At 45.8% G+C, this 19,304-nt stretch overlaps 1 long non-coding RNA gene across 1 annotated transcript in view; it reads left to right on the forward strand.

The window, feature by feature from the left end:
• LOC122484972 overlaps positions 1-14,397 on the forward strand; it is a 65,115-nt gene extending 50,718 nt beyond the window's left edge. The window contains exon 2 of the long non-coding RNA XR_006297752.1: positions 14,246-14,397. This is a non-coding gene — a long non-coding RNA (uncharacterized LOC122484972). The remainder of the gene's footprint in view (positions 1-14,245) is intronic.
• Positions 14,398-19,304: the final 4,907 nt, after the last annotated feature.

The following is a 19,304-nucleotide window of genomic DNA, read 5'->3' on the forward strand; positions in this document are numbered from 1 at the left end:
CTCCCCTCCCTCCCACCCCCCATCAACCCTCAGTTTATTCTCAGTTTTTAAGAGTCTCTTATGCTTTGGTTCCCTCCCTCTCTAATGTTTTTTTTATTTTCTTCCCCTCCCCCACGGACTTCTGTTAAGTTTCTCAGGATCCACATAAGAGTGAAAACATATGGTATCTGTCTTTCTCTGTATGGCTTATTTCACTTAGCATCACACTCTCCAGTTCCGTCCACGTTGCTACAAAGGGCCATATTTCGTTCTTTCTCATTGCCACGTAGTATTCCATTTGAATCTAGTCTTTTCTATACTCTGTCATTCCAGAATGACTCACATGGTTGCTGTTTCTTATTTCATTGAACTTCCGATCATGCCACAATACGATGTTTCAGATTATCCGATGGATTCTACTCCTTAAGGGATAAAGCCCCAAGTCTTCGTATGCTGGACGTATGCATACCAGCCTTCCCTTCAGGCTTGTGGCTTGTGTCTTTATGATCCAGAGACACCAGACTGGTCATTAGCTGCCAAACACAACCTGTGCCTTCCATTCATTTGCCTTCTTCATGAAGCTTTCCAAACAGTAGAGCCCCAGGCAGGAAGAATCACCTTCCTCCACTCCCAGAATCCTCTGTGCCCGGATTCCTCTGTGCCCATTGTTGGCTCAGAGAGCCATATGTATGACTCTCTTTCTGTGTAGACTGTGAAAAGCATGCCTGTGCCTTTCTGTACCTCTGGCATCTAATATAGAGCTTGGTACATGGTAGGTGCTCAAAAAATCTTTGTAGAAAAAATTTTTTTCAATGAATGAATTCTCAGTCGTGCCTAGAAATGAGAGGACTGGGCCATCCTCTAAATGGCGCGTGCTTCTGTGGTCTCTTTTAAATGTGTAAGCCTCTTTTACTGGTTGTAAAATGAAGCGTACTGGAAATCTTTAAAAAAAAATTTTTTTTTAACGTTTATTTATTTTTGAGACAGAGAGAGACAGAGCATGAACGGGGGAGGGGCAGAGAGAGAGGGAGACACAGAATCGGAAACAGGCTGCAGGCTCTGAGCCATCAGCCCAGAGCCCGACGTGGGGCTCGAACTCACCGACCGCGAGATCATGACCCGAGCTGAAGTCGGACGCTTAACCGACTGCGCCACCCAGGCGCCCCGGAAATCTTTTAAAACTAAACCTTTTCCGCTTAGAATGACTTGCGAAGCGCATGTTTTTAATCCCCCTCCCCTTCCAAATGTCTGTAGAATTGCCATTCTCCCATTAAGACAAATTAGCCAAAAGTCTGCGTTGGCTTTGAGAAATTGGAAAGGGCAATATCCACATGAAAACAATTCTGAGGAATTTCTGTTTAACATAGTGCAGCTAGGAGACATCAGATGGAGCCCACCCACAGTTTAAGACTCGCATCTCAGCCCCGACCTGCGCAGTGAATGGAGAACGCCCTTGAGATGAGCCGCTCTAAAGTTCTGTGGCTCAGGGCTTTGATGGGACAATCTGTGAAGGGTGTTCAGACATTGCCACAACAAAGGGGAAAGTTGAGGCCACTGAACCACATTGAGAAAATCTTTAAGAGGAGATTCAGATGGGGACACCTGGGTGGCTCAGTCGGTTGAGCAACCCACTCTTGGTTTCAGCTCAGGTCATGATCTCACAGTTGGTGGGATCGAGTCGGGTTCCTCACTGACAGCGTGGAGCCTGCTTGGGATTCTCTGTCATCTTCTCTCTCTGCCCCTCCCCTGCACTCCCTCTCTCTTTCTCAAAATAAATACATTTTAAAAAAGACTTTATTTTCTAAAAAATTTTTTCTTAATGTTTTTTTTTTTTTAGAGAGAAAGAGAGAGCACAAGTAGGAGAGAGGCAGAGAGAGAGAGACAGAATCCGAAGCAGGATCCAAGCTCTGAGCTGTCATCGCAGAGCCCGATATGGGGCTTGAACCCCTGAAGTATGAGGTCATGACCTGAGCCAAAGTCAGATGCTCAACCAACTGAGCCACCCAGGCACTCCTGAAAAACAAACAGACAAACAAGCAAAAAACTTTAAAACTAGGAGGTTCAGATAAAGTCTACGTGAAAAAAAAAAAAAAATTACAAGACAGGGAAAATTGCGTACAAACTGAAGATTTAATGATTGCAAGTAATTACGTTAGATTTTTATTTTTTGAAGATATAGTAATGGGACATATAGTTCAGTGATGCTTTTTAGAAAGTTTGTATTTGCCTGTACAGTTGATCCTCGTCGTTTGTGGATTCCGGATTGGGGAATTTGCCTACTAGCTAACAGTTGTTGGTATCCCCCCAAAACTGATACCCAGGGGGCTTTCGCAGGCATTTGAGGACAGAGCACAGCGGTGAAGTATGAGTCACCCAACATCCTCCTTCCTCCTGAGGTCACCAAGGTGACACTGTGTTCATGTGTCAGCTCTCATAATGTAAACCAGTATCCTTTTCACGGTCTATGCAATGTCATGGGTTTTTGTTTGTTTTTTTGCATTTTTTGTGCCTTTTGCTCATGAGTTTATTGTTTAAAATGGTCCCCAAGCACAGTGCTGAAGTGCTCTCTGGTGTCCCTAAGCACTGGAAAGCTGTGATACGCCTTACAGAAAAAAAAAAAAATAACCATTAGATTCAAGCTCCATCCAGGTGTGAGTTATGATGCCATTGGCCATACGTCCAAAGTTAATGAATCAACAATATATATCAACTAAGGTGTATTTTATCAGGTGTAGTTTATAAATACAACTAAAAAACAGGTGTATTTATAAAGGTGTAGTTTATAAATACAACTAAGGTGTATTTATATCAACAAGGTGTGTATTAATCGGTTGGCCAAAATGTTGTGACCAGAGGCTGTCAGGAACGCAACCCTGTATTTGCTCGAGAGCAATGATTGGGGATTTGCTATTTCAGTGTTCGCGAAACTTTAAAGAACCTTAACTACCACAAATAACAAGGATCAGCTGTAAACAGGGATGAATTGGTATGTGTCTGAAATTTGCTCCAAAATAATCTGGAGGACTAGAAGTGGAAATGGAAATGAAATAGTCTTAAGGGGCACCTGAGTGCGGTGAAGCGTCTGTCGGTGAAGCGTCCAACTTCGGCTCAGGTCATGATCTCGTGGTTTGTGAGTTCGAGCCCCGTGTCGGGCTCTGTGCTGACAGCTCAGAGCCTGGAGCCTGTTTCAGATTCTGTGCCTCCCTCTCTCTGACCCTTGTTCATGCTCTGTCTCTCCCTGTCTCAAAAATAAATAAACATTAAAAAAAAATGAAATAGGCTGGCCATGAGTACATTGTTGGAGATGTGAGACAGGTATATGAGTATTCAGTACACCATTCTGTCCACTTTTGTATATATTTGAAATTTCCCATAACAAAAAGGTTTTCTTTTTAAAAGGGAGAGAGAGAGAACAGCATCGCTGAAACACCAATTTGGCTTTTCTTCAGGCATTAAAAATCATTTAGTATATTATATAAGGAAATCTAATTATTTAGAAGTAGAATGAATTGAATTTCACGTGAAGTATAAATGATCCCGTGGCAGGGAAAGTTAGTATATACAAAAGGCAAACACGAAAGATAGTGCACGAGTGTGGGCTTTATAGATTGTAAGGTGATACCGAAACTGACATGTCGTTTTTGGAAGGAAAAAGGAGAAAGCAAGAGACATGGATGTAACAGACGACCTTCCGCCGTTTCACTGGAATAAAGCTCCGTTTCTAATCTTCACTTTTGTTTATCCCGTTAATAAACCTGCTTCAGGCGCCTGGGAGGCTCGGCCCCCTCTGTCCCGGCTCAGAGTCTGAGAGTCCGAAACAGGTCATGTGCAAGGGCAGAAGCCCTGCTTTATCCCCACAGGTTTCCACAATGACCTCTTCTTGCTCTCAGGCCCTCTGACACTGATTCAGCAGTGGCTTTCGCCAAGCTAAAGCCTCTAGATCATTCTTCGCTTCCTCATCTCCTGCAACATTTTTTCCAAATGTCTTCTGAGTGCTCTTAGAGCTCCAGAGAGATTTCCCTGGGAGCACGGAGGCCGGGGTAAGCCCGAGAGCTGCCCCAGAAGGATCGGGCGATGCCACTTTGATCCGCTCCATAACTCGGGTTTTGCAAAAAGATCTTGCAAGGGCGAAAAGATGATTCTGCTTCTTAGGGGGAAAAAAAGACTGCACAAGCCATGCTTCTGGGACACATTTTAGGAGGAGGACGGAGGAGAGCTCGATGTGTGCACAGGGCGGCTGTTCCTGATGAACCTGGCTCACTTCGGGCGAAAGATTCACACTTACTCGGCATGTTTCCTTCTGTTCTGAGAAACCAGACTCTCCTGCAGCCCAGATCAACACAGCTTCCTCTGGAATCCTTAGCACTGGCCAGGTTTTTTGCACAGAGCCATGTGTCTGGCCTTTGGGTCTTCAGCTTGAGAAAGATTTGGAGAGCCCCGAGAGCTTTTTGAGTCATCATCACCCACATCCTCACTACTATGTCTTGAGAGCCCGTCCGATGCCATTTTGCACCAGTTACTTGGCATTTGTTATTTTATTTCACCCTCTTCGCAAGCTTGCAAAGCAGACGGTGGCCTCCGCGTGTCTGAGTCACACGCTTTTACAGGCAAGTGACAGACACACGCTCTCAGAAGCTCGCAGAAAGCAAGTGAAGGAAAGGCCCAAACCCAGGGCTCCAATTCTGAAAGGACACCCGTCACCTTCTCTCCTCTTGGCTTCCGTGTTCACCTTGGCTTGCGCTCCGCAGAAGTGGTCACTTCACGTGCTTTGCACGCAAGCGGGGGCCGTGCTTTTTCATTGCAATAGTCCCAGCAGTAGAACAATGCCTTGCACGTGGAAGGCACTCAGAATACATCTCCTGAATGAGTGGATGGGATGAAAACACAGTATGGATTTTTCTAAGTCCCTAACTCTCTGTGCATACCAAAGACACTGTGGCTGTTGCTCATGTACAGTGCATCACAGTGAGCACTGAGCAAGCAGATTGCCATACACTAGCCTCTCTCCAGCCAGCCTGCAGAACGGCCTCCATTACTAGATCATTACTCCTTCTTTCTCACGTTTAGCTGAGTTATTCCAAATATATTTGTACATGATACATGTGAACCAAGAGGGAAAACAAGACCAGAACGTTCTCTTTCTGTGAAGTATATGGGCATGTGTATACACAAGGCTGCCCTTGACTTTGGGTTGGAGTGAAGTCACTGCCATTTTTTTAGGAGAAATCCCTCTTAGCTATAGTGAACCAAATTATTTCATCATGCTTCTATAGTTTTGTCTCAGAAGGAAGCACCCTCCCATAGGCTGGGCACTAAAGAGAGTCCTCAACCTCAGATCTCCAAACACAAAATGAAATGTTTGGGCAAAAGGTTCAAGTAATCTGGTTCATTCCAGACTTCCCATTGCTAACCTCACACCCACCCTTGGGCTTAGCAACTGTCAGTATTTGTTCACTACTTGGGACCAAATCCAATGTGTTTGCCTTGCGGGGATCCCAGAAGATGCTGTACGTCTCCTACGTCAGTCTCAGGAAGCAGTCCGATATTGGTACCTAGGAAAATACAACGCCCTTGTATACAAGGAAACAATAAACAAATGATGCAAAGTATTGATGTTGTTTGATACAGACTTTATTAAAATTTATAATGTAGGTAGTAAAAAAGTGAACGTATAAAGCCACAAGGCCCAATAGATGCTTTTCATTTCCAGCTGTCACATTAAAAAAAAAAAAAAGTGGGGGAGGGCACCTGGGTGGCTCAGTTGGTTAGGTGTCCAACTCTTGATTTCGGCTCAGGTGTTGATCTCACAGTTTGAGCCCCGCATCAGACTCTCTGCTATCAACATGGAGCCCACTTCGGATCCTCTGTGTCTCTCTCTCTCTCTGCCCCTCCCCTGCTCTTGCTCTCTCTCTCTCTCTGTCTCTCAAAAATAAAAAAAAAAAACATTTTAAAAAATTCTTGAGGGGCGCCTGGGTGGCGCAGTCGGTTAAGCGTCCGACTTCAGCCAGGTCACGATCTCGCGGTCCGTGAGTTCGAGCCCCGTGTCAGGCTCTGGGCTGATGGCTCAGAGCCTGGAGCCTGTTTCCGATTCTGTGTCTCCCTCTCTCTCTGCCCCTCCCCCATTCATGCTCTGTCTCTCTCTGTCCCAAAAATAAATAAACGTTGAAAAAAAAATTTTTTTTAATTCTTGAAAAACTAAAAAGAACTTGGTGAAATTAATTTTAATATATATTTTGTAAAACCGAATATATCCAAAACATGATCAACATGGAATGAATATAAACATTGTTTGGGTTTTTTTTATTTTCAAATTATTTATTCAGGTCAGCCTGAAAATTCCAAATGGCCTTCAGAATACTTCTTAAAGTAACATTTCCCCATGTTTTACGTTTGCTGTGTGTTTTTTTTTTTAATGTTTATTTGTTTTTGAGAGAGAGAGCATGTGTAAGCAGGGGAGGGCAGAGAGAGAGAGGGAGACACAGAATCTGAAGCAGGCTTCAGGCTCCGAGCTGTCAGCACAGGGCCCGACACGGGGCCTGAACCCACAAACTGTAAGATCGTGACTTGAGCCGAAGTCGGACGCTTAACCGACTGAGCCACCCAGGCGTCCCTACATTTACTGTTTCTTTAATTGAAACATAGTTGCTGTACAATATTATATCACTGTCAGGCATGCAACGTAGTGATTTGACATTTATATACATTACAAAAGGACCACCACGTTAGATCTGGTAACCATCTGTCACCGTGCAGTTATTAAAATATCACTGGCTGTTTCCCCTCTGCTGTGCATCTCTGTGACTTACTGATTTTCTAACTGAAAATTTGTATATCCTCCTCCCCTTCTTCTCGCCCCCTCCCTCCCCTCTGGCAGCCACCAGTGGTTCTCTGTATTTACGAGTCAGGGGGCATCTGGGGGGTTCAGTTGGTGGAGCATCCGACTCTTGATCCCCAGCTCGGGTCTTGCTCTGAGCGTTACGAGTTCGAGCCCTGCCCTTGGGTCCGTGCTGGGCGTTCATGTGTTCTTTTAGATTCCACATATTAAGTGAAATGCCATGGCATGTGTCTTTATTAAATATACCTCAAATACTTGAGATAGTTTTCAAGATCGTTTTTTTTTCATACTAAATCTTCAAAAGTCATTAAGAATTCTGTGGAGTGCAAATGTATGTTACCTCCATTAGGAGGCTAAATTTTGAAAGGCTTCACGTCCAATCTGTGGTCCCACAAAACAATACGGTTAGCTACCAGGAAAATCTTTTATACTCCTTCGGTTCTGAAGTTTAAATTCAAGTTACAGGCAGTTAAAAATTCAGTGGCATTAGTCACATCCCAAGTGCTCAATAGCCACGTGTGGCTGTGACCACCACATTGGGCAACAAAGTCTGAGGCGACTTGAGGCGGGAGGAAGCTGTTTTAGATACAGAAATCAGGACGATGTCGTGCCAAGATGACACTGGGGCAGAGACACGCGCAGAACGAGAGAGGGAGTCCGTCGAGATGTGAGGGAACAGCGTTCCGGGAAAACAGAAACACGAACCGCGTAGGTCCCGGAAGCGGGATCATCAATCTCCCAACGCATGTGTGACCTTCAGCGTCTTGACCTGGGGAGCCTCTCCACGTGTTCTACGGATGACACATGATGCAGTGTCTCTCCAGTGCTTAGGGCGGCAAGTTCCCCAATTACGCCCGGTTTCCTGTTTCCATTGTTCATTAGAACAAAATAGGAGGTTCGTCTCCACGATTAGAAACAAGTAAAAGGAGGGGTGCCTGGGGGGCTCAGTCAGTTGAGCGTCCGACTCGGCTCAGGTCATGATCTCGCGGTCCGTGAGTTCGAGCCCCGCGTCGGGCTCCATGCTGACAGCTCAGAGCCTGGAGCCTGCATCAGATTCTGCGTCTCCCCTCTCTCTCTCTGCCCCCAGCTCACACTCTGTCTCCCTCTCAAAAATAAAGAGAGAAACTTTTTTTGTTGTTTTTTTCACAAAAAGAAATTACAAGAATGAAATTTCTGGGTCATGTCTGGCAGCAAAGCGCTGCGTGCCCTCACCCCACCCTTGTCCTTGAGAAAGGTTCACGGTGGCCATCTGCATTTAGCTAATCTCAGTGTTATTTTCTCTCGGCGGGTTTCTGGACAGCTAACACCTTTGACAACGATATCAGAAGTAGGTTTCCAAACAGCACTATCCAGAGCCCATTCAGAGAAATCTGAGCAAATGGATTAAAGCCTTCCTTATCTTTGCTTTTTCTTAGGCAAGTTAGACCGAGGTGTGTAAGTAAGCAGCTGAGTAATCTCAGCCAGGGACAAAAAGTCTAGGCGGGACCAAACAGCCAAGAGCTGAAAGGCCTCCCTGTTCAGGGAGCTCACAGGGCTTAGGAGAGAAATCAGGGAACAGATTCTTTCTGTATTCACACTTCTGTATCCCTGTGCAAGAAGCAAAATACTCAAATGCGTGTGCAGTATCCCTGAAGTGAATTAGAAAGGTCGAAAGGTTTAAGGTGAGAAAAACAGATTTTGTTAGGGTGATTAGTGAAAGGTTTAGGGTTGTTGAGGTTTTTTTTACTTTTTTTTTTTTTTTTGAGAGACAGAGACAGAGAATGAGCAGGGGAGGAACAGAGAGAGAGGGAGACACAGAATCCAAAGCAGGCTCCGGGCTCCGAGCTGTCAGCACAGAGCCCGACACGGGGCTCGAACCCACGAAGCGTGAGATCATGACCTGAGCCGAAATCAGATGCTTCACCGATTGAGCCCCCCAGGCGCCCCAAAAGGATTTTTTGTTTCTTTCATTAAAGTTGTCGTTAATGATTAATAGTAATTAAAAGTTGTAACACAATGAAAAGCTGCCCAGCATCACCCATCATCAGGAAACTACAAATCGAAAGCACAGTGAGACATCACCACACGCGTGGCCGAATGGCTGTCATCAAAAATGACAAGCAATTAACACGTGCTGGTGAGGATGCGGAGGAAAGGGAGCCCCCGCAAGCTATTAGCGAGAATGCAAACTGATGCGGCCACCGTGGGAAGCAGTATGGAGGGTCCTCAGAAAATGAAAAGTATAAATACTACGTGATCCAACAATCCCCGCTCTGGGCATGTATCCAGAGGGGATGAAATCACGATCTCGGAGAGATACCTGCACTCGCCTATTCACAGCAGCAAGACCAACGCTGTGTCATTTCACTCCCACGTGGAATCTGAAAAAGCCGAACGCCTAGAAGTAGAGTGAAGTAAGGGCCAGGGGGTGGGAGAAAGAAGGTACTGGACCAAAGGTACAGACTTCCAGTTGGAAGGTGAGTCAGCTCTGGGGATCTCGTGTGCAGCTTGGGGATTACGGTTAACAATTCTGGGTTATATCCTTAGCAGTTGCCAAGAGAGAGTTGCTTAAATGTCCTCACCGCTAATGCTGTGGCCGTAATAATTTTGTAATATATGTGTCCCAAATCAGTATGCAGTTTACCTTAAACTTACACAGTGTTTTATATATATATATGTAAATATATATATAATATATAATATCTAAAAATATATAAATATATGCATATATAAATATATATTTATAGACATATATAAATATATATACGTATATAAATATGTGTATGTACACATATATATTTATATATGTCTATAATGTATATTTATTTATATGTATATGTAATATAATAATATAATAAATATAATATGATAATATAATATATAATATAATAATATATAATATTGTTATATACGTTATAATATTATTAATATATTATATTAATATAATATAATTAATATACTATATTAATATATTATATTATTATATATTATATATTATAATAATATATATTATATATGATATAATATATAATAATATAATATAATAAATATAATGTATATTTATTTATATGTATATAAATATATACGTATATATACACATATTTATATACGTATATAAATATATATGTGTATATAAATATATATGTGTGTGTATATAAATAAATAAATATGTGTGTGTGTGTGAATGACATCTCAATGAAGCTATGGGGAACACTGAAAAACAAAAAAACTTGCCACTTTCCATTTAAATTGACTCCTGTCCAGTTTTTCCAGCTCTGTTGGCTTTGAGGAGGATAAATCCACACAGATGCTGAGCTCAGGCTTGACTCCCAACACCTCCCCTGAAATCAAGTCCCTTGAGCATGAGTGCTCCTATCTTGTTCACTAGGTACAACCCCAAAGCCTCATACAGAAGAAATGCTCCGAGAACATTCTTTGAACACGGAAGAGACAATGTCATGTAGGAAGCCATTGCCCAGGTTATAGGACAGAAGGAATGCAGAGAACAGGAAGTGTGTGCCTCAGCGGGGGGAAAGTGGGGTGTATGGGGTCTCAGAAAATGTGACCCCAGGTGCGCCTGGGTGGCCCAGTCAGTTTAAGCATCCGACTTGTGATTTCAGCTCACGTCATGATGTCGTGGTCTGTGAGTTCGAGCCCCACGTCAGGCTCTGCGCTGGCCACATGGAGCCTGCCTGGGATTCTGTCTCCCTCCCTCTCTCTCTGCCCCTCCCCTGCTTGAGCTCTCTCTCTTTCTCTCAAAGTAAATGAACATTTTAAAAAAATTTAAAAAGGAAAAAGAAAATGCGGCCCCAAAAGCATTTCTGGAGTCAGCTGAGGAAGGAGGGTCCAGGAGTGTAAAAAGTACATCACGTGGCTCTAGGTTTTTATGTCCAGGGACGCAAGAGACTAGGGGTGCGATGGCACCTGCTCTCAGAGGTTCAGGGCACTTTGATCAGCACGTGTGTCCTCCTGAGGTTTGGAAGGTGCGGTAAATCAGGCGCTAGACTCCACCCCGTGCCCTTATCGACCATCGAACGCTAGAGGTGAGCCCGTGACCCTTGTCACCCAGACAAGCCACTGTGGTGCTTGTCTCCTCACAGCCTCGCCTCCTCTCTGCCCTCAGGGGAGAGTCCAGAGAAAGGTGGGAAGCAAGTGATTTCTCCTGACCCTCCAGCCCATCCTCTGGACTCCCAGAAGTGTTGTCAGGAAGAAGGAGAGCAGACTTCCCTTGCCCCTTCAGAAGGGTGATTGCAACTGAGTCCGAAGGAGAACGTCCAACCGTCAGAGCAAAACGGGCTTCCTCCCCAAGGGAGGTCGAGGGACCACATTGGTGGCATCATCGAGGGAAATCTCCACTGGAGATTGAGCTTGAACTTGATGACCTACCTCTCTAATAATAGCACACCTCCGTGAGCACAGCCAGCACCCACGGCCAACGCCAGCGGACCCGGAGCAGGTGCTCTCATTACCCCATTCCAACCTCTGAGCTGAGTCAGGACCACAGAGGCAGGTGGCCCTTTTATCCCCTGGAAGCAGGGTGCCCCTACGATCGATCACACAAACCAGGACGCTCTTACAAATGAAAGGGGACGGTAATAACGTGGCCTGACAGGGCAGATCGGGAGCTGTGGTGCTCTAAGTAGAGGGCGCCATTAACAAAAAGGCGTGGACTCTTGGTGGGAGCCATAATACTGAACCACAGTGTTCACTAATGGCCTAACAATCTGCCTGGTGTGGGGAGCCTGGGTGGCTCTGTCGGTGGAGCGTCTGACTTCGACTCAGGTCATGATCTCACGGTCCGTGGGTTCAAGCTCCGCGTGGGGCTCTGTGCTGACAGCTCGGAGCCTGGAGCCTGCTTCCGATTCTGTGTCTCCCCCTCTCTCTGCCCCTCCCCTGCTTGTGCTCTATCTCTGCCTCTCAAAAATAAATAAATGTTAAAAAAAATTTTGTTTTAAATCTACCCGGTGCCATTAAAGACTGAGAATCTTCAATGAACCTAGCAGTAAATATAGCGATGTGATGTGTCATATAAAGACACTTAGGCTGGTAACTCTGGGGGGGACGGGCTATGATTCAAGGGGACTCCTCAGGTCTGGAGAGAGAAACACTAAGGAAAGGACAGTAGGAGGAGACATGTTTCACGTTGCATTTCCATAGATTTTTTTTTCACATTTCTCCTTTTATTTTTATGTATTCATTCATTTGTTTATTTACTTATTTATTTAAATCCAAGCCTACAGTGTAGTATGCTTTCAGGAGTAGAACCCAGTGGTTCATCACTTACAACACCCAGTGCTCATCCCAACAAGTACCCTCCTTAATGCCCATCCCCCATTTAGCCCATCCCCCACCCACCTCCCCTCCAGCAGCCCTCATTTCGTTCTCTGTATTTTAACAGTCTTTAATGGTTTGCCTCCCTCTCTGTTTTTATCTTATTCTTCCTTCCATAGATACTTTTTTTTTTAACATTCATTTATTTTTGAGAGACAGAGGCAGAGCATGAGCAGGGGAAGAGGAGAGAGAGAGCGAGAGAGATACAGAATCTGAAGCAGGCTCCAGGCTCCTAGCTGTTTGTTAGCACGGAGCCCGCTGCGGGGCTCGAACCCACGAACCACTAGACCATGACCCAAGCTGAAGTCAGACACTCAACCAACTGAGCCACCCAGGCACCCCCCCATAGATACTTTTAAACACCCTTAAAATAAGACTAAAAATAGCTTCAACTGTTTATGCCAAATTATATGATTTTTTTTCTTTTGTTTGCAGCAGTTTGGGGGTGCCTGGAATAGAATTTGGGGGAGCAAAATCTCCCTGCCGCATCCAACCCCAGGTCACACCATGCTGGCATTGCCACGTTTTACAACCATGCAAACCTCGGGTCCTCATCCATAAAGCCAGCCCCGAGACCTCTGCCCCCGGGACTCCATCCAGCTTGGCCCTCTGAGACTTCACACTCCTGCTGAACTTGGACATCAGGCCACGCCCCGCAGACCCACCAGGGTGATTCACTTAAAAGGGTTAGCAAATAACCATGACTTAGTAATGCATCAGTGTGCACACCTAGGAGTCATGTCTGTCCAAACAGCTTTATGATCGTCTGCTTTCTTACTCTTTTCCGCCAGCTTCCTATTTCTCTCCCCTCTCCAGGGCTCCTAAAGACTCACACTGGAATAGCTTGCAAATTCCCGTCTTTTCTGATTGGGCCCATTGAATGGGGCCGTCACAGTGTCTTCACAAATGGCATTTCCATTAACATTTTCTATTTCTGTCCACTCGGGGCACCTAAAGATTTCCCACCAAGATTTACATTGACTATTTTAAGAAAGTGCTTTTAAAAAGCCAACGCGTTGGCTAAGTTTAAATCTGACTTTCTCAAGGGATGCTTAAAAGAAATATACTAGGGTTGTTTTTTTTTTTTCAAGAACCTTTGTAAGTTCAAAATAACATTCCAAAAGGAGTCACTAGAAAAACATTCAGGGTAAGAGGGAAAATTTTTTTTTTTTTTTTTTTTTTTTTTTTTTTTTTTTTTTTTTTTTTTTTGCAGACCTGGCTACAGCTTAATGTTTGTTCTCTCTTTGTTTTTTGACACAGAAAAGTCAAATAGCTATAAGAGTCAGATAATAACTGGGGAAAAAAAAATGGGCTGTGCTTCTCACATCCAGAATATTTACGAAAGAGGGAGGAGTCAATCCATTGAATGTCGACATCCATTATTCAGTAGGCCAGGTAGAAAGAGATTTTTGACAAATGGTGGCTCAAAGGCAGGGCTTTGGAGATTCTCTTAGATCTTACAGCAGCAACGTTGCAGCCATATTTGAACTGTGCCAACCGGAACTTTCCATCGGGCTAATGACCCACGACCTTCTGATGCCATTGCCTTGTGGAATGCCTGATATGCTCTGACAGCTGCCAGTCAGGAAGATAAACCATGGATGATTACTTCAACAAAAAACATAGAGCTGAAGGGATTGTCTCCCTAGGCATAGGGACAGATCTCTGCCGGCAGAGGAGGGCGAATGATGTCTCAGTGAGAACCGGGTTTTGCTGCTAAAACTAAAAAAACCCCTCATCCTAGTGGCCAGGGGGCCAGGGGGAGGCTTACAGCTGGTGGGGCAGCACCACAATGTCATCAGGGACCTAGACCTTGATGGTTTCCTCTGCCACTTTGAGCGTATGGCTTCTAGTCTCCAGATTCACCTCATGGTCCTATAGAGCTGCCAGGCTACCATCCATTACAACTGCATCCCAAGTAGGAGGAGAGAGAAAGTGGGGGAAGTGTGGTCCTTCTCTTTTGGACGATGTCCCAGGAATCCTAGATGACACTTCCATTCTGTCCCGTCGGCCAGAGTGTGGTCACGTGGCAATTATCAGCCACAACGGAGGCTGAGAGTTGGGTGCCCAGGGGTCTCTTTCATATATCGAGCCTACAGTGTGCCTTTTCTTATCTTCCAGCGGCAGCAGCTCGCCTGAAGTCAGCGTTGTAGCCTGGAGAAGGCTGGATGAGCCTTTGCTCACCACTGGACATAAAAAATAATCTGCATGTTTGAAAAGGATGCGCTGAACTCGTGACCTGTAATAAACGGTTAGTGCTTAGTCTTTAAAACACAGGTAAGAGTCTTCTCCTGTGCTTTTTCCAGAAACGAATAAGCCAAGAAAGCCCATGGTACAGTCTCATAATGATGTGGAGTCTTCAAGTGACTTTTTCTTTCAGGTTTTATTTTATTTTTAAGGAATCTCCACACCCAACGTGGGGCTCGAACTCACAGCCCGAGATCAAGAGTCACACACTCCGCCGACCGAGCCAGCCAGGCGCCCCTCTTTCAGTTTTTAACACATGATACTCAAAGGGGTTCTTTCACACCAAAACCTATAATGATGAAAATGAAGGAGTTATTTGGGAATAAGTGTGTCCATTATTTATGTACTCTGGAAGGAAATGCATGCTGGTCGCAAAACCATTGACTGAAGCCACTGTCAACAACAAACTCTAATAATATGGCCCCGGTAGGGTTTTTTTTTTTTTTAATGAAATTTATTGACAAATTGGTTTCCGTACAACACCCAGTGCTCATCCCAAAAGGTGCCCTCCTCAATACCCATCACCCCGGTAGGGTTTTTTAAGTGTTTTTTTTTTCTCTCCCCCCAGCTTTATCGGGGTATAATTGACGAACAAAATAGTGAGATATTTAATGTATACAATGTGACCATTTGATAGACGTGTATGTTGTGAAAGGGATTCACCCCATCCAGTTAAGTAACACATCCCTCTCATTTATTTGTGATTTGTTGGTGAGAACATATAAGTTCTATTCTCTTAGCAATTTTCAGTGGTGCGATACAACATTATCCACACAGTCATCGTGTTATACATTAAATTCTCCTATCTTATTTATCTTACAACCATCTCTCCCTACGTCCCCCCTCCCCGTCCCTGACCACTTTACAAGCCTCTGTTTCTGAGCTCAACTTTTTTAGGGTTTTGTTTTGAGACTCTTCCTACTTCACACTCCCTCCAGCAGGCAGATTCTTTTTTTTAATGTTTATTTTTGAGAGGGAACACAAGCTTTATTTTTGAGAGAAAGAGAGAGCACAAGTGGGGAAGGGACAGAGAGGAGAGAGAGAGAGAGAGAGAAACAGAATCCGAAGCAGGCTCCAGGCTCTGAGCTGTCAGCACAGAGCCTGACGCAGGGCTCGAACTCATGAACCCTGAGCTGAAGTCAGATGCTTAACCGACTGAGCCACCCAGGCGCCCCTCCAGTAGGCAGATTCTTGATGTCCTGGAAGGAAAGTGTCTTCCTCTTGGGTTTTTCCACCTCCTCCTGTTCACCCTTATGCCCAGAGGCACGTAACCTGATATGCATAAATAGGTTCAGAAACCTCTGGAAACTGCATGTCAGGTTGTGTGTACTTGCATATTTGCAGTGGGGGCAGGACGCTCAGCAGATTCTCAAAAAGGTCTGTGCTCCTTAAAACTGCTGCCCTGCTGGTTTGTACTTCAGCAATGCAGACACCCACCCCCAGGCCACACACACAGGGTTATCTTGTGCCTCCAAGTCTACCAGGGGACAAGGAGAGAAGGCATCCCGGGTAGAGAGAAGCACCGCGAATCTGGTAAACTCCTGCTTTGCTTCAATATTTCAGCACAAAACCTGTCTTCTCTGTAAAACTGACTCCTCCGAGCAGATGGGGGCTTTCTTTGTTCAGCTTAAGCTGCCTGCACCTTGGTGCATCATACTGCATTGTCACTGTTTGCCTGTGTTGTGATTGACTTCTCATGTACGTATCACCTATGACCACAACTGGCACATTCCAGTGAGTTTCCAGTGAGTGGGCATATGGATGATGGATGGATGGATGGATGGATGGATGGATAGATGGATGGACAGATGGATGGATAGATGGATGAAGGATAGATAGATGGATGATGAATGGATAGATGGGTGGATGGACAGATGGATAGATGGATGAAGGATGGGTAGATGGATGATGGATTGATGGATGGATGGGTGGATGGATAGACGGACAGACTAAAGGATAGATGAACCTCTTCTCATTGCCGCTTCAGCATTAGCCACAGATCCATTCTGTTCCCTATCAGATCAATCATTTCCCTAACTCAGGGCTAGTATTAATAGCAATGCCTGAAACTGCTGAAGGTTTAGGCTTTAAAATACACAATCCTGGGGCGCCTGGGTGGCTCAGTCAGTTAAGCGTCCAACGTCAGCTCGGGTCACGATCTCACGGTCCGTGAGTTCGAGCCCCACGTCAGGCTCTGTGCTGACAGCTCGGAGCCCGGAGCCTGCTTCAGATTCTGTGTCTCCCTCTCTCTCTCTCTGCCCCTCCCCTGCTGGCACTTTGTCTCACTCTCAAAAATAAATAAAAACATTTTAAAAAAAATTTTTTTTAAATACACCATCCTGATTTATTGAACTTCGGTCCACCCGTTTCTGTTTTCTCCGGACGAATCCTAGAGCCGCAGCGATATTCTTTAAATGGGCTCCGTTCCGCTCCTTAACCAATAGTATCTTCTTTTTGACGGGGACTGCTTCGTAACTCTGCTTTTTTGCAGAAGGAAAAGGAGCTTCCGGGCTCTGGCGGATCTGAATGTAGCACCATTTTTCACAAGTTGTTTTCGCTTTAGCAACTTTACGTGGCTCTCTGTCAATCGCCAGTCCTCACCCTCGACAGTAACTGGATTTTTTTTTTAAAAATGGTCTATTTGGTTCCTTCCTGGGGTTTGACTGAGTTTTAACTTTGCGGTGCTGAGTGGCATGTTTTAGATGTGCTTGCCCCCGGGAGCTGATGAACTTTGCCTTCCACGTCGACAAACCACGAAAGACAGAAGAACCGGGAGAGGCAAGAGTTACTGTCTGGCAAGCCCAGAGTCTGCCTCTGCCTGGAGCGGCGTTTTGGATACAACTCATTATTTGTGGAAATGGTGTGTTCCACAGGCAAAAATAGCTTTTTAAAAAAAGAACCAATCTGTACCCTCCTGAAGTCATGTCAAAATGGATGCAGGGTTTCTCATGGAAAGGAGAACCATTTTATTATGGCCTGAAGGGTCCTCGTGTACTGGGCCTTGCCACATGAAGCCTAGTCTAGGAGGCTTTAGGGTCCAGAACAATCGAATAGAGGCTTAATGATGAGGTAATGAGAGCAGAGGTCACGGCTGGGAAACAAGTTTTCTATTTGCAGCCACACAGCCATGGGAAAGTCTCACCCAGAGAGCATCAACCAACGGAAAAAAAAAAAAAAAAACCATTAAAAAAGAAGAAGAATGTGGGAACTTTCCCTTACCTGATCTTAAGCACAGAGGGACAACGGGCTTTAAATAATAAAATCAAACCATAGAGGTCAGCTTCATATGAGAATCAGCAAAGGGAAACACAAAGAGGAGGGGAAAAAGAGGGGAGGGAGTAAACGGAGAAGAGGGAGCTTTTGTAATTGTTTTAATCACTGGCCTATATTGTTACTCTCCGCAAAGACATGAAGCACAGATAGGTTGAGTAACCTGCCTAAAGTCAACACAGCTAGCTGGGAGAGGAGCCGGGATTTGAACCCCAGCAGCCAGGCTCCAGGGTCTGCCATGATGGGGGTGTGAGGGAGGGCTTGGGAAAGCTGAGTGTTCCAGCTCTGACCCCCATACTGCAGACTGACTATTTGTATCCCTTCAGGATTCATGTGTTGACAGCTGACTCCTGATGGGAGGCCGGGCCTTGGGGTGGTCAGGTCACGAGGGCAGAGCCCGCACAAATGGCCTCAGTGCCTGCAGAAAGGAGGGTCCTTCAGCCATGTCAGGACACAGCGAGAAGGCAATTCAGATATGGAATCTTCCAGTGCCTTGATCTGGGACTTCACAGCCTCCAGAACTGTGAGAAATAAGTCTCTGTTGTGTCTAAGCCCCTCAGTCTATACAGTGTTCTGTTTATAGCAGCCAGACGGGGCTGAGAGCCCACAGAGCGCCCATTCCGAGTCCCAGTCCGAGTCCCCTTCCGAGTCCCAGTCCGAGTCCCCTTCCGAGTCGAGCTGCCCACACTCCACTCACACCACTGGCTCTTGGTAGAGCACCTCTGAATGCCCAGCTCGGCTCATCGCCCCTCACCCAGGGATGAGCCCGGCCTAACCCTCCCAACCTATGTGACCTGGTGTCCTGTCCCCAGGGGGCCTGGTGCCCCATGTCCAATAGGAACATACAGGAGTTCTCTGCCCACACCTGCCGTCAACACACCTGGCCTGACGCTTTGATCAGTTCACGTCCACGTTCCTGTCCTAAGCCGATGGAGTCCCTGGCGGGATACAGCGAGAGAAACACATCCCGACTTGGATCTCGGCACTTAGGGTTCAACAGAAACCAGCGCTGAGCGAACATGTTGAAGATCAATGGAAACGCAGCTAGTCCTCAGTGGGGACGTGCACAGTGGGGTCGGAGGCCGATGCTGAATGGACTCCGTTCCGATCCCATCGCTGTCGAAACCTAGAAGTTTCGGCCAAGCCGGTAAACCCTGTGGGGCGAACACTCCAGCCTCAGTAGCGGCTGGATGTCTGCAGGTGGAAACCGCACACAGTGACTTCTTGACTAGATGGAGGGATGTTTCCAACCTGGACATCTGCCTTGAGGAGACTCGACTGTATTGGGAAAATGTTGTTTTGTAGATGATACACTGTAAATCACTTCTCTGGCCGAAAAGTTCTAATCTAATCACAGGCTTTGCCTCTGGCTCGGAAGACGCGGTCAGGGAGAGGCCTGGGTTTGAGTTAAGCTGTGCTGAGGAGTGGAGTGGATACAGTGATGGAACATCCGGACCCCCCCAGCTCCTGGGAGCATTGGGGGCCGGTGGGATCTCAGCTGCATATCATTCAGGCATTTGCTCCTGGCCGAACAGAATTGCCCATGGTTTCATACGCTCCCAAGGGGCCCGTGTGTTCACTGCCTGCTCCTTGGAGACAGGGGGGGATGAAAAGGCCTCTCAAGGCAGGACAGCTTCGGAGGAGCACCCCCATTCCAGAGCGG

This window comes from Prionailurus bengalensis, chromosome E1 (assembly GCF_016509475.1).
Source record: "Prionailurus bengalensis isolate Pbe53 chromosome E1, Fcat_Pben_1.1_paternal_pri, whole genome shotgun sequence".
Taxonomy (NCBI): Eukaryota; Metazoa; Chordata; class Mammalia; order Carnivora; family Felidae; genus Prionailurus; species Prionailurus bengalensis.